Consider the following 16,239-nt stretch of genomic DNA (forward strand, 5'->3'; position numbering starts at 1 on the left):
TGGGTCTCTGTGTGGTGAGTCTGTGGGTGTCTGTGTGGTGAGTCTGTGGGTGTCTGTGTGGTGAGTCTGTGGGTCTCTGTGTGGTGAGTCTGTGGGTCTCTGTGTGGTGAGTCTGTGGGTCTCTGTGTGGTGAGTCTGTGGGTCTCTGTGTGGTGAGTCTGTGGGTCTCTGTGTGGTGAGTCTGTGGGTGTCTGTGTGGTGAGTCTGTGGGTCTCTGTGTGGTGGGTCTGTGGGTCTCTGTGTAATGAGTCTGTGGGTCTCTGTGTGGTGAGTCTGTGGGTCTCTGTGTGGTGAGTCTGTGGGTCTCTGTGTGGTGAGTCTGTGGGTCTCTGTGTGGTGAGTCTGTGGGTCTCTGTGTGGCGAGTCTGTGGGTCTCTGTGTGGTGACTCTGTGGGTCTCTGCGTGGTGAGTCTGTGGGTCTCTGTGTGGTGAGTCTGTGGGTGTCTGTGTGGTGAGTCTGTGGGTCTCTGCGTGGTGAGTCTGTGGATCTCTGTGTGGTGAGTCTGTGGGTCTCTGTGTGGTGGGTCTGTGGGTCTCTGTGTGGTGGGTCTGTGGGTCTCTGTGTGGTGAGTCTGTGTGTCTCTGTGTGGTGGGTCTGTGGGTCTCTGTGTGGTGAGTCTGTGGGTCTCTGTGTGGTGAGTCTGTGGGTCTCTGTGTGGTGAGTCTGTGGGTCTCTGTGTGGTGAGTCTGTGGGTCTCTGTGTGGTGAGTCTGTGGGTCTCTGTGTGGTGAGTCTGTGGGTCTCTGTGTGGTGAGTCTGTGGGTCTCTGTGTGGTGAGTCTGTGGGTCTCTGTGTGGTGAGTCTATGGGTGTCTGTGTCTCTGTGTGGTGAGTCTGTGGGTCTCTGTGTGGTGAGTCTGTGGGTCTCTGTGTGGTGAGTCTGTGGGTCTCTGTGTGGTGAGTCTGTGGGTCTCTGTGTGGTGAGTCTGTGGCTCTCTGTGTGGTGAGTCTGTGGGTTTCTGTGTGGTGAGTCTGTGGGTCTCTGTGTGGTGAGTCTGTGGGTCTCTGTGTGGTGAGTCTGTGGGTCTCTGTGTGGTGAGTCTGTGGGTCTCTGTGTGGTGAGTCTGTGGGTCTCTGTGTGGTGAGTCTGTGGGTCTCTGTGTGGTGAGTCTGTGGGTCTCTGTGTGGTGAGTCTGTGGGTCTCTGTGTGGTGAGTCTATGGGTGTCTGTGTCTCTGTGTGGTGAGTCTGTGGGTCTCTGTGTGGTGAGTCTGTGGGTCTCTGTGTGGTGAGTCTGTGGGTCTCTGTGTGGTGAGTCTGTGGGTCTCTGTGTGGTGAGTCTGTGGGTCTCTGTGTGGTGAGTCTGTGGGTCTCTGTGTGGTGAGTCTGTGGGTCTCTGTGTGGTGAGTCTGTGGGTCTCTGTGTGGTGAGTCTGTGGGTCTCTGTGTGGTGAGTCTGTGGGTCTCTGTGTGGTGAGTCTGTGGGTCTCTGTGTGGTGGGTCTGTGGGTCTCTGTGTGGTGAGTCTGTGGGTCTCTGTGTGGTGAGTCTGTGGGTCTCTGTGTGGTGAGTCTGTGGGTCTCTGTGTGGTGAGTCTGTGGGTCTCTGTGTGGTGAGTCTGTGGGTCTCTGTGTGGTGAGTCTGTGGGTCTCTGCGTGGTGAGTCTGTGGGTCTCTGTGTGGTGAGTCTGTGGGTCTCTGTGTGGTGAGTCTGTGGGTCTCTGTGTGGTGAGTCTGTGGGTCTCTGTGTGGTGAGTCTGTGGGTCTCTGTGTGGTGAGTCTGTGGGTCTCTGTGTGGTGAGTCTGTGGGTCTCTGTGTGGTGAGTCTGTGGGTCTCTGTGTGGTGAGTCTGTGGGTTCTGTGTGGTGAGTCTGTGGGTCTCTGTGTGGTGAGTCTGTGGGTCTCTGTGTGGTGAGTCTGTGGGTCTCTGTGTCTCTGTGTGGTGAGTCTGTGGGTCTCTGTGTGGCGAGTCTGTGGGTCTCTGTGTGGTGAGTCTGTGGGTCTCTGTGTGGTGAGTCTGTGGGTCTCTGTGTGGTGGGTCTGTGGGTCTCTGTGTAATGAGTCTGTGGGTCTCTGTGTGGTGAGTCTGTGGGTCTCTGCGTGGTGAGTCTGTGGGTCTCTGTGTGGTGAGTCTGTGGGTCTCTGTGTGGTGAGTCTGTGGGTCTCTGTGTCTCTGTGTGGTGAGTCTGTGGGTCTCTGTGTGGCGAGTCTGTGGGTCTCTGCGTGGTGAGTCTGTGGGTCTCTGTGTGGTGAGTCTGTGGGTCTCTGTGTGGTGGAGTCTGTGGGTCTCTGTGTAGTGAGTCTGTGGGTCTCTGTGTGGTGAGTCTGTGGGTCTCTGCGTGGTGAGTCTGTGGGTCTCTGCGTGGTGAGTCTGTGGGTCTCTGTGTGGTGAGTCTGTGGGTCTCTGTGTGGTGAGTCTGTGGGTCTCTGTGTGGTGAGTCTGTGGGTCTCTGTGTGGTGAGTCTGTGGGTCTCTGCGTGGTGAGTCTGTGGGTCTCTGCGTGGTGAGTCTGTGGCTCTCTGTGTGGTGAGTCTGTGGGTCTCTGTGTGGTGAGTCTGTGGGTCTCTGTGTGGTGAGTCTGTGGGTCTCTGTGTGGTGAGTCTGTGGGTCTCTGTGTGGTGAGTCTGTGGGTCTGTGTGGTGAGTCTGTGGGTCTCTGTGTGGTGAGTCTGTGGGTCTGTGTGGTGAGTCTGTGGGTCTCTGTGTGGTGAGTCTGTGGGTCTCTGTGTGGTGAGTCTGTGGGTCTCTGTGTGGTGAGTCTGTGGGTCTCTGTGTCTCTGTGTGGTGAGTCTGTGGGTCTCTGTGTGGCGAGTCTGTGGGTCTCTGTGTGGTGAGTCTGTGGGTCTCTGTGTGGTGAGTATGTGGGTCTCTGTGTGGTGAGTCTGTGGGTCTCTGCGTGGTGAGTCTGTGGGTCTCTGTGTGGTGAGTCTATGGGTGTCTGTGTCTCTGTGTGGTGAGTCTGTGGGTCTCTGTGTCTCTGTGTGGTGAGTCTGTGGGTCTCTGTGTGGTGAGTCTGTGGGTCTCTGTGTGGTGAGTCTGTGGGTCTCTGTGTGGTGAGTCTGTGGGTCTCTGTGTGGTGAGTCTGTGGGTCTCTGTGTGGTGAGTCTGTGGGTCTCTGTGTGGTGAGTCTGTGGGTCTCTGCGTGGTGAGTCTGTGGGTCTCTGTGTGGTGAGTCTGTGGGTCTCTGTGTGGTGAGTCTGTGGGTCTCTGTGTGGTGAGTCTGTGGGTCTCTGTGTGGTGAGTCTGTGGGTCTCTGTGTGGTGAGTCTGTGGGTCTCTGTGTGGTGGGTCTGTGGATCTCTGTGTGGTGAGTCTGTGGGTCTCTGTGTGGTGAGTCTGTGGGTCTCTGTGTGGTGAGTCTGTGGGTCTCTGTGTGGTGAGTCTGTGGGTCTCTGTGTGGTGAGTCTGTGGGTCTGTGTGGTGAGTCTGTGGGTCTCTGTGTGGTGAGTCTGTGGGTCTCTGTGTGGTGGGTCTGTGGGTCTCTGTGTGGTGAGTCTGTGGGTTTCTGTGTGGTGAGTCTGTGGGTCTCTGTGTGGTGAGTCTGTGGGTCTCTGTGTGGTGAGTCTGTGGGTCTCTGTGTGGTGAGTCTGTGGGTCTCTGTGTGGTGAGTCTGTGGGTCTCTGTGTGGTGAGTCTGTGGGTCTCTGTGTGGTGAGTCTGTGGGTCTCTGTGTCTCTGTGCGGTGAGTCTGTGGGTCTGTGTGGTGAGTCTGTGGGTCTCTGTGTGTGAGTGAGTCTGTGGGTCTCTGTGTGGTGAGTCTGTGGGTCTCTGTGTCTCTGTGTGGTGAGTCTGTGGGTCTGTGTGGTGAGTCTGTGGGTCTCTGTGTGGTGAGTCTGTGGGTCTCTGTGTGGTGAGTCTATGGTTCTCTGTGTGGTGAGTCTATGGGTCTCTGTGTGGTGAGTCTATGGGTCTCTGTGTGTGAGTGAGTCTGTGGGTCTCTGTGTGGTTAGTCTGTGGGTCTCTGTGTGGTGAGTCTGTGGGTCTCTGTGTGGTGAGTCTGTGGGTCTCTGTGTGGTGAGTCTGTGGGTCTCTGTGTGGTGGGTCTGTGGGTCTCTGTGTGGTGAGTCTGTGGGTCTCTGTGTGGTGAGTCTGTGGGTCTCTGTGTGGTGAGTCTGTGGGTCTCTGTGTGGTGAGTCTGTGGGTCTCTGTGTGGTGAGTCTGTGGGTCTCTGTGTGGTGGGTCTGTGGGTCTCTGTGTGGTGGGTCTGTGGGTCTCTATGTGGTGAGTCTGTGGGTCTCTGTGTGGTGGGTCTGTGGGTCTCTGTGTGGTGAGTCTGTGGGTCTCTGTGTGGTGAGTCTGTGGGTCTCTGTGTGGTGAGTCTGTGGGTCTCTGTGTGGTGAGTCTGTGGGTCTCTGTGTGGTGAGTCTGTGGGTCTCTGTGTGGTGAGTCTGTGGGTCTCTGTGTGGTGAGTCTGTGGGTCTCTGTGTAGTGGGTCTGTGGGTCTCTGTGTGGTGAGTCTGTGGGTTTCTGTGTGGTGAGTCTGTGGGTCTCTGTGTGGTGAGTCTGTGAGTCTCTGTGTGGTGAGTCTGTGGGTCTGTGTGGTGAGTCTGTGGGTCTCTGTGTGGTGAGTCTGTGGGTCTCTGTGTGGTGAGTCTGTGGGTCTCTGTGTGGTGAGTCTGTGGGTCTCTGTGTGGTGGGTCTGTGGGTCTCTGTGTGGTGAGTCTGTGGGTCTCTGTGTGGTGGGTCTGTGGGTCTCTGTGTGGTCAGTCTGTGGGTCTCTATGTGGTGAGTCTGTGGGTCTCTGTGTGGTGGGTCTGTGGGTCTCTATGTGGTGAGTCTGTGGGTCTCTGTGTGGTGGGTCTGTGGGTCTCTATGTGGTGAGTCTGTGTGTCTCTGTTTGGTGAGTCTGTGGGTCTCTGTGTGGTGAGTCTGTGGGTCTCTGTGTGGTGAGTCTGTGGGTCTCTGTGTGGTGGGTCTGTGGGTCTCTATGTGGTGAGTCTGTGGGTCTCTGTGTGGTGAGTCTGTGGGTCTCTGTGTGGTGAGTCTGTGGGTCTCTGTGTGGTGAGTCTGTGGGTTTCTGTGTGGTGGGTCTGTGGGTCTCTATGTGGTGAGTCTGTGGGTCTCTGTGTGGTGAGTCTGTGGGTCTCTGTGTGGTGAGTCTGTGGGTCTCTGTGTGGTGAGTCTGTGGGTCTCTGTGTGGTGAGTCTGTGGGTCTCTGTGTGGTGAGTCTGTGGGTCTCTGTGTGGTGGGTCTGTGGGTCTCTATGTGGTGAGTCTGTGGGTCTCTGTGTGGTGAGTCTGTGGGTCTCTGTGTGGTGAGTCTGTGGGTCTCTGTGTGGTGAGTCTGTGGGTCTCTGTGTGGTGGGTCTGTGGGTCTCTATGTGGTGAGTCTGTGGGTCTCTGTGTGGTGAGTCTGTGGGTCTCTGTGTGGTGAGTCTGTGGGTCTCTGTGTGGTGAGTCTGTGGGTCTCTGTGTGGTGAGTCTGTGGGTCTCTGTGTGGTGAGTCTGTGGGTCTCTGTGTGGTGAGTCTGTGGGTCTCTGTGTGGTGAGTCTATGGGTGTCTGTGTCTCTGTGTGGTGAGTCTGTGGGTCTCTGTGTCTCTGTGTGGTGAGTCTGTGGGTCTCTGCGTGGTGAGTCTGTGGGTCTCTGTGTGGTGAGTCTATGGGTGTCTGTGTCTCTGTGTGGTGAGTCTGTGGGTCTCTGTGTGGTGAGTCTGTGGGTCTCTGTGTGGTGAGTCTGTGGGTCTCTGTGTGGTGAGTCTGTGGGTCTCTGTGTGGTGAGTCTGTGGGTCTCTGTGTGGTGAGTCTGTGGGTCTCTGTGTGGTGAGTCTGTGGGTTTCTCTATGTGGTGAGTCTGTGGGTCTCTGTGTGGTGAGTATGTGGGTCTCTGTGTGGTGAGTCTGTGGGTCTCTGTGTGGTGAGTCAGTGGGTCTCTGTGTGGTGGGTCTGTGAGTCTCTGTGTGGTGAGTCTGTGGGTCTCTGTTTGGTGAGTCTGTGGGTCTCTGTGTGGTGAGTCTGTGGGTCTCTGTGTGGTGAGTCTGTGGGTCTCTGTGTGGTGGGTCTGTGGGTCTCTGTGTGGTGAGTCTGTGGGTCTCTGTGTGGTGAGTCTATGGTTCTCTGTGTGGTGAGTCTGTGGGTCTCTGTGTGGTGAGTCTGTGGGTCTGTGTGGTGAGTCTGTGGATCTCTGTGTGGTGAGTCTATGGTTCTCTGTGTGGTGAGTCTATGGGTCTCTGTGTGGTGAGTCTGTGGATCTCTGTGTGGTGAGTCTGTGGGTCTGTGTGGTGAGTCTCTGTGTGGTGAGTCTGTGGGTCTCTGTGTGGTGGGTCTGTGGGTCTCTGTGTGGTGAGTCTGTCGGTCTCTGTGTGGTGAGTCTGTGGGTCTGTGTGGTGAGTCTGTGGATCTCTGTGTGGTGGTTCTGTGGATCTCTGTGTGGTGAGTCTGTGTCTCTGTGTGGTGAGTCTATGGGTCTCTCTGTGTGGTGAGTCTGTGGGTCTCTGTGTAATGCGTCTGTGGGTCTCTGTGTGGTGAGTCTGTGGGTCTCTGTGTGGTGAGTCTGTGGGTCTCTGTGTGGTGAGTCTGTGGGTCTCTGTGTGGTGAGTCTGTGGGTCTCTGTGTGGTGAGTCTGTGGGTCTCTGTGTGGTGAGTCTATGGTTCAGCTACCAATTGGTGATGGGGCAGTTGTGGAGAGAGTGGAGAGTTTCCCAAACCTGGGCAGTGTGCCCAGTTTATCAGCAGAGGTCTCACTCCGAATCAGTCGAGCGGCATTATCTTTTCATCGGCTGCGTAACGCTGCTGTGTGGAAGCTACCTGGTCTGTCGCTCCGCACGAAGCTTCAGGTCTTCTCAGCCACAATCATCCCCTCCCTTCTCTACGCTTGCGAAACGTGGACCCCCCCCCCCCCAAATGGAGCATCTTCACCGGTTAGAAACATTTAGGCTGGCCTGCCTATGATCCATCCTGAGTTTTAACCTGGAGGCTGGATTGTGTGAGGAGCTCACAAATCCTTGAAAGATCTGGACGAAGTCCCATCGGTGAGCTCCTCCGGCAGGCGAGGCTGCGTTGGCTGGGTCATGTAGCCCGCATGCCCAGCCACCGCATGCCTAAACAGCTTTTGTTCGGCCGGATCGAGGGGGCTAAACGGGCGCGGCACGGGCTAGAGAAGAGATGGGCTGTTGGTTGAGTGGATGGGTGAGTGTGTGGGTGGGTGGGTGAGTGTGTGGGTGAGTGGGTGGGTGAGTGTGTGGGTGGGTGTGTGGGTGAATGGATGAGTGAGTGTGTGGGTGAATGAATGGGTGAGTGGGTGGGTGAGTGGGTGAGTGGGTGGGTGGGTTTGTGAGTGTGTGGGTGGGTGGGTGAATGGATGGTTGAGTGGGTGAGTGAGTGTGTGGGTGGGTGGGTGAATGGATGGGTAAGTGTGTGGGTGGGTGGGTGAATGGATGGGTGAGTGTGTGTGTGGGTGAATGGATGGGTGAGTGGGTGGGTGAATGGATGGGTGAGTGTGTGTGTGGGTGAATGGATGGGTGAGTGTGTGTGTGGGTGAATGAATGGGTGAGTGGGTAGGTGAATGGATGGGTGAGTGGGTTTGTGAGTGTGTGGGTGGGTGGGTGGGTGTGTGGGTGAGTGAATGGATGGGTGAGTGTGTGGGTGAATGGATAGGTGAGTGGGTGGGTGAGTATGTGGGTGGGTGGGTGAGTGAGTGTGTGGGTGGGTGGGTGAGTGTTTGGGTGGTTGGGTGAGTGTGTGGGTGATTGGTTGGGTGGGTGAGTGTGTGGGTGGGTGAGTGTGTGGGTGAGTGTGTGAGTGTGTGGGTGAATGGATGGGTGGGTGAGTGTGTGGGTGATTGAGTGTGTGGGTGATTGGGTGAGTGTGTGGGTGATTGGGTGAATGGGCGAGTGAGTGTCACGGGCTAGAAAAGAGATGGAGTGATGGGTGAGTGTGTGGGTGAGTGAGTGGGTGGGTGAGTGAGTGGGTGAGTGTGTGGGTGAGTCAGTGGGTGAGTGAGTGGGTGAGTGAGTGAGTGACACGGGCTAAAGAAGAGATGGAGTGATGTGGTACAGGAGGACGTGGAGCTGAGTGGACTTGCCGATGACTGGTACCAGCGGTGTCAAGATCGGCCTCTGTGGAGGAGGCTCGTGAAGGACGCTACTGGGCAGTTGGAGGCAGTCGCCCTCCAACATCAACGGAGGGCGGAGGAGCGACGCTCACAACAACGAGCGGAGCGCCGGGTGGCTAAAGCACAGCAAGTTGGCACAGTAGGGGGCGCATGTGCACCTAGCCTGGCACAGCAGCAGTCAACCCACGGCACCTGCTGGGTCTGCCACGTGACCTCCTCCTCATGCACCTAGCCTGGCACAGCAGTACAACCCATGGCACCTGCTGGGTCTGTCACGTGACCTCCTCCTCATGCACCTAGCCTGGCACAGCAGTCAACCCATGGCACCTGCTGGGTCTGTCCCGTGACCTGTGGGCGAGGCTTGGAGACCTCACGTGACTGCCTCAACGTGCACCTAGCCTGGCACAGGCGACGTGGTGACGTCACCGTCACTTCGTGGCGAATGGCGACTAATGGTGTTGCAGTGAGTGGGTGAGTGAGTGGGTGAGTGAGTGAGTGGGTGAGTGAATGAATGAGTGAGTGGGTGAGTGAGTGAATGAGTGAGTGGGTGAGTGTTTGAGTGAGTGGGTGAGTGGGTGAGTGAGTCAGTGAGTGAGTTAGTGGGTGAGTTAGTGGGTGAGTGAGTGAGTGGGTGAGTGAGTGAGTGAGTGGGTGAGTGAGTGGGTGAGTGAGTGAGTGGGTGAGTGAGTGGGTGAGTGAGTGGGGGAGTGAATGAATGAGTGAGTGGGTGGGTAAGTGAATGAGTGGGTGGGTGGGTGAGCGAGCGGGTGAGCGAGCGGGTGAGCGAGCGGGTGAATTGGTGAGTGAGTGAGTGGGTGGATGAGTGTGGGTGGGTGAGTTAGTGAGTGAGTGATTGGGTGAGTGAGTGAGTCAGTGAGTGAGTTAGTGGGTGAGTGAGTGGGTGACTGAGTGAGTGAGTGAGTGGGTGAGTGAGTGAGTGAGTGGTTGAGTGAGTGAGTCAGTGAGTGAGTGAGTGGGTGAGTGAGTGGGTGACTGAGTGTGTGAGTGGGTGAGTGGCTGAGTGAGTGAGTGAGTGGCTGAGTGAGTGAGTTGCTGAGTGATTGAGTGGGTGGCTGAGTGAGTGAGTTAGTGGGTGAGTGAGTGGGTGACTGAGTGAGTGAGTGAGTGGTTGAGTGAGTGAGTCAATGAGTGAGTGAGTGGGTGAGTGAGTGGGTGACTGAGTGAGTGAGTGGGTGAGTGGCTGAGTGAGTGAGTGGCTGAGTGAGTGAGTTGCTGAGTGATTGAGTGGGTGAGTGAGTGAGTGAGTGGGTAAGTGAGTGGCTGAGTGGGTTAGTGAGTGAGTGGGTGACTGAGTGGGTGAGTGTCTGAGTGGGTGAGTGAGTGAGTGGGTGACTGAGTGGCTGAGTGAGTGAGTGGGTGACTGAGTGGCTGAGTGAGTGAGTTGCTGAGTGATTGAGTGGGTGAGTGAGTGAGTGGGTGAGTGAGTGAGTGGTTGAGTGAGTCAGTGAGTGAGTGAGTGGGTGAGTGAGTGGGTGACTGAGTGAGTGAGTGGGTGAGTGGCTGAGTGAGTGAGTGAGTGGCTGAGTGAGTGAGTTGCTGAGTGATTGAGTGGGTGAGTGAGTGAGTGGGTAAGTGAGTGGCTGAGTGGGTGAGTGAGTGGGTGACTGAGTGGCTGAGTGAGTGAGTGGGTAAGTGAGTGGCTGAGTGGGTTAGTGAGTGAGTGGGTGACTGAGTGGCTGAGTGAGTGAGTGGGTGACTGAGTGGGTGAGTGTCTGAGTGGGTGAGTGAGTGAGTGGGTGACTGAGTGGCTGAGTGAGTGAGTGGGTGGCTGAGTGGGTGGGTGAGCGAGTGGGTGATTTTCTCTCTTTCCGCAGTTTTCTCGTTTTCGATGTCATTTTCAGTTTTCACAAAAAAGTGACGAAAAATAAATCCCTACCAATAGAATTTCCACATCTTGAGTTCATCGAAATGTGATTTCTGGACGAGTGGTTAAAACGAAAACGATCACAGACACCCTGCGTCATCGCTTCAGTTTCTGGAGTTTCCTCGGTTTATCTGGGCCACGCAAATCGTCACCACCATCATCACAACCACCATCATCATCATCACCATCATCATCATCACCATCACCGTCATCACCGTCATCACCACCACCATCACCGTCATCACCGTCATCACCATCATCACAACAATCATCATCACCACCATCACCACCATCACCACCACCACCATCACCATCATCTCAACAATCATCATCATCACCACCACCACCATCACCATCATTACCATCACAACACTCATCATCACTATTATCACCACCACCATCACCACCATCACCATCATCACAACAATCATCATCACTATTATCACCACCATTATCATCACCACCACCATCACCATTATCACCACCATCACCATCACCATCATCACCACCACCATCACCACCATCACCACCATCACCATCATCACAACAATCATCATCACCACCATCACCACCATCACCATCATCACAACAATCATCATCACCATCATCACCATCATCATCACCATCATCATCACCATCATCATCACCACCATCATCATCATCACCATCACCACCATCATCATCACCACCATCACCATCACCATCATCATCACCATCATCATCACCACCATCACCATCATCATCACCATCATCATCACCATCATCACCACCATCACCATCATCATCACCATCATCATCACCACCATCATCATCATCATCACCATCACCACCATCATCACCATTATCACCACCATCATCATCACCATCATCATCACCATCATCATCACCACCACCACCACCACCATCACCACCACCATCACCATCACCACCACCATCATCACCACCACCACCAACATCACCACCACCACCATCATCACCACTACCACCATAACCACCATCACCTTCACCATCATCACCATCACCACCATCATCACCATCACCACCATCATCACCACCATCATCACCATCACCACCATCACCACCATCACCATCACCATCACCTTCACCATCATCACCATCACCACCACCATCATCATCACCTTCACCACAACCCACCACCACCATCACCACCACCATCATCACCACCACCACCATCATCACCATCACCAACATCATCACCACCATCATCACCATCACCATCACCACCAACACCACCACCACCACCATCACCACCATCACCATCACCACCACCACCATCACCACCACCATCACCACCACCACCATCACCACCACCATCACCACCACCATCACTACCACCATCATCACCATCATCATCACCATCATCATCACCACCATCACCACCAACACCACCACCACCACCATCACCACCATCACCATCACCACCACCACCATCACCACCACCATCACCACCACCACCATCACCACCACCATCACCACCACCATCACTACCACCATCATCACCATCATCATCACCATCATCATCACCACCACCATCACCACCATCAGCAACACCATCACCACCACCATCATCACCATCACCACCATCACCACCACCACCATCATCACTACCATCAACACCATCACCACCACCATAACCACCAACACCACCATCACCACCACCATCACCACTATCATCACCATCATCACCATCATCACCACCATCATCACCACCACCATCATCACCACCATCACCATCACCACCATCACCATCACCACCATCATCACCACCGTCACCACCATCACCATCACCACCATCACCACCATCACCACCACCATCACCACTATCATCACCACCACCACCATCATCACCACCATCACCACCATCACCACCATCACCACCACCATCATCACAACAATCATCACCACCACCATCACCACCACCACCATCATCACCACCATCACCATCATCACCACCATCACCATCATCACCATTATCACAACCATCACCACCACCACCACCACCATCACAACAATCATCATCACCACCATCACCATCATCACCATCACAACCATCACCACCATCACCACCATCACCATTATCACAACCATCATCACCATCACCACCATCACCACCATCACCACCATCATCACCATCACAACCATCACCACCATCACCATCATCACCATTATCACAACCATCATCACCATCACCACCATCACCACCATCACCACCATCATCACCATCACAACCATCATCACCACCACCATCATCACCATTATCACAACCATCATCACCATCACCACCATCACCACCATCACCACCATCATCACCATCACAACCATCACCACCATCACCATCATCACCATTATCACAACCACCATCACCATCACCATCATCACCATCACAACCATCACCACCATCACCACCATCACCATTATCACAACCATCATCACCATCACCACCATCACCACCATCACCACCATCATCACCATCACCACCATCACCACCATCACCACCATCATCACCATCACAACCATCATCACCACCACCATCATCACCATTACCATCATCACCATTATCACCACCATCACCGTCATCACCGTCATCACCGTCATCACCATCATCACAACAATCACCATCATCACCATCATCACCATTATCACCATCACCATCATCACCATTATCACCACCATCACCACCACCATCATCACAACAATCATCATCACCACCATCACCACCATCACCACCACCATCATCACAACAATCATTATCACCACCATCACCACCATCATCATCACAACAATCATCACCATCACCACCACCATCACCACCATCACCACCATCACCATCATCACCATTATCACCACCACCATCACCACCACCATCATCACAACAATCATCACCACCACCACCACCACCATCATCACCATTATCACAACCACCACCATCACCACCACCATCATCACGACAATCATCACCACCACCATCATCACCACCACCATCACCGTCATCACCGTCATCACCATCATCACAACAATCATCATCACCACCATCACCACCATCATCATCACCATCACCACCATTATCACCACCATCACCACCACCATCATCACCATCATTATCATCATTATCACAACCATCATCACAACAATCATCATCACCACCATCATCATCACCATTATCACAACCATCATCACCATCACCACCATCACCACCATCACCACCATCATCACCATCACAACCATCATCACCACCACCATCATCACCATTATCACAACCATCATCACCATCACCACCATCACCACCATCACCACCATCATCACCATCACAACCATCACCACCATCACCATCATCACCATTATCACAACCACCATCACCATCACCATCATCACCATCACAACCATCACCACCATCACCACCATCACCATTATCACAACCATCATCACCATCACCACCATCACCACCATCACCACCATCATCACCATCACCACCATCACCACCATCACCACCATCATCACCATCACAACCATCACCACCATCACCATCATCACCATTATCACAACCATCATCACCACCACCATCATCACCATTACCATCATCACCATTATCACCACCATCACCGTCATCACCGTCATCACCGTCATCACCATCATCACAACAATCACCATCATCACCATCATCACCATTATCACCACCATCATCACCATTATCACCATTATCACCACCATCACCATCATCACCATTATCACCACCATCACCACCATCATCATCACAACAATCATCACCATCACCACCACCATCACCACCATCACCACCATCACCATCATCACCATTATCACCACCACCATCACCACCACCATCATCACAACAATCATCACCACCACCACCACCACCATCACCATCACCACCACCATCACCACCATCACCACCATCACCATCATCACCATTATCACCACCACCATCACCACCACCATCATCACAACAATCATCACCACCACCACCACCACCATCATCACCATTATCACAACCACCACCATCATCACCATCACGACAATCATCACCACCACCATCATCACCACCACCATCACCGTCATCACCGTCATCACCATCATCACAACAATCATCATCACCACCATCACCACCATCATCATCACCATCACCACCATTATCACCACCATCACCACCACCATCATCACCATCATTATCATCATTATCACAACCATCATCACAACAATCATCATCACCACCATCATCATCACCATTATCACCACCACCATCAAAATTATCACAACCACCACCATGATGATTGTTGTGATGGTGATGATGATGATGGTGATGATGATGATGGTGATGATGATGATTGTTGTGATGGTGATGATGGTGGTGGTGTTGTTGTGATGTTGGTGATAATGGTGGTGATGGTGGTGGTGGTGATGGTGGTGGTGATGGTGGTGATGGTGATGATGGTGATGATGGTGGTGATGATGGTGATGATGGTGGTGATGGTGGTGATGATGGTGATGATGGTGGTGATGGTGGTGGTGATGATGGTGGTGATGGTGGTGATGATGGTGGTGATGATGGTGATGATGGTGGTGATGGTGGTGGTGATGATGGTGGTGATGGTGGTGATGATGGTGGTGATGATGGTGATGATGGTGGTGATGGTGGTGGTGATGATGGTGGTGATGATGGTGATGATGGTGGTGATGGTGGTGGTGATGATGGTGGTGATGGTGGTGATGATGGTGGTGATGATGGTGATGATGGTGGTGATGGTGGTGGTGATGATGGTGGTGATGGTGGTGATGATGGTGGTGGTGGTGAAGGTGATGGTGTTGATGGTGGTGATGGTGGTGATGGTGGTGATGTTGATGGTGGTGACGGTGGTGATGATGGTGGTGATGGTGATGGTGGTGATAGTGGTGGTGTTGTTGTGATGTTGGTGATGATGGTGGTGTTGGTGGTGATGGTGGTGGTGATGGTGTTGATGGTAGTCATGATGGTGGTGATGATGGTGATGATGGTGAAGGTGATGGTGGTGATGGTGATGATGGTGAAGGTGATGGTGGTGATGGTGGTTATGGTGGTGATGATGGTGGTGATGGTGGTGATGATGGTGATGTTTTGATGATGGTGGTGATGATGATGATGTTTTGATGATGGTGGTGATGATGGTCATGATTGCGGTGATGATGGTGATGATGGTGGTGATGATGTTGTGATGATGATGATGGTAGTGATGGAGATGGTGGTGATGATGATGATGATGTTGGTGATGATGTTAGTGATGGTGATGATGGTGATGGTGATGATGTTGTGATGGTGATGATGTTGATGTTGATGGTGATGATGATGATGGTGATGATGATGGTGATGATGATGATGTTGTTGATGATGGTGATGATGGTGATGTTGATGGTGATGATGATGATGGTGATGATGTTGTTGATGATGATGATGATGGTGATGATGGTGATGATGGTGATGGATGATGATGATGTTGATGATGATGTTGATGATGATGGTGATGTTGGTGATGGTGATGATGATGATGTTGAGGATGATGTTGTGTTGATGGTGATGATGATGTTGTGTTGATGATGTTGGTGTTGATAGTGATGATAGTGATGATGATGTTGTGTTGAGGATGATGATTTTGTGTTGATGATGATGGTGATGATGATGATGCTGATGATGATGGTGATGATGGTGATGATGGTGATGATGATGGTGATGATGGTGATGATGGTGATGATGGTGATGATGGTGATGATGATGTGATGATGATGATGATGATGGTGATGATGATGATGATGGTGATGATGATGTTGTGTTGAGGATGATGATTTTGTGTTGATGATGATGGTGATGATGATGGTGATGATGATGGTGATGATGGTGATGATGATGGTGATGATGGTGATGATGGTGATGATGATGGTGATGATGGTGATGATGGTGATGATGGTGATGATGGTGATGATGTTGTGAGAGGGATGAGGAAGTTGACCTCGTGACAAGGAAGTCCCCGTGAGTGGAGTTAGACCGGGAGACAAAGGCACAGACAAAGCGCCCCCAGGTAGCCTCGCTCGGCCTGCAGGGGCAAGTGCTGTTAGCAGCGAGGAGCAGCAGCAACTATACACACAGACACACACACACAGACACACACACACAGACACACACACACACACAGACACACACACACACACAGACACACACACACACACAGACACACACACACACACAGACACACACACACACACAGACAGATACACACACAGACACACAGATACACACACACACAGATACACACACACACAGACACACACACACACACAGACACACACACACACACACAGACACACAC

The sequence above is a fragment of the Lampetra fluviatilis genome, chromosome 71 (assembly GCF_964198595.1).
Source record: "Lampetra fluviatilis chromosome 71, kcLamFluv1.1, whole genome shotgun sequence".
In the NCBI taxonomy this organism is placed as follows: domain Eukaryota; kingdom Metazoa; phylum Chordata; class Hyperoartia; order Petromyzontiformes; family Petromyzontidae; genus Lampetra; species Lampetra fluviatilis.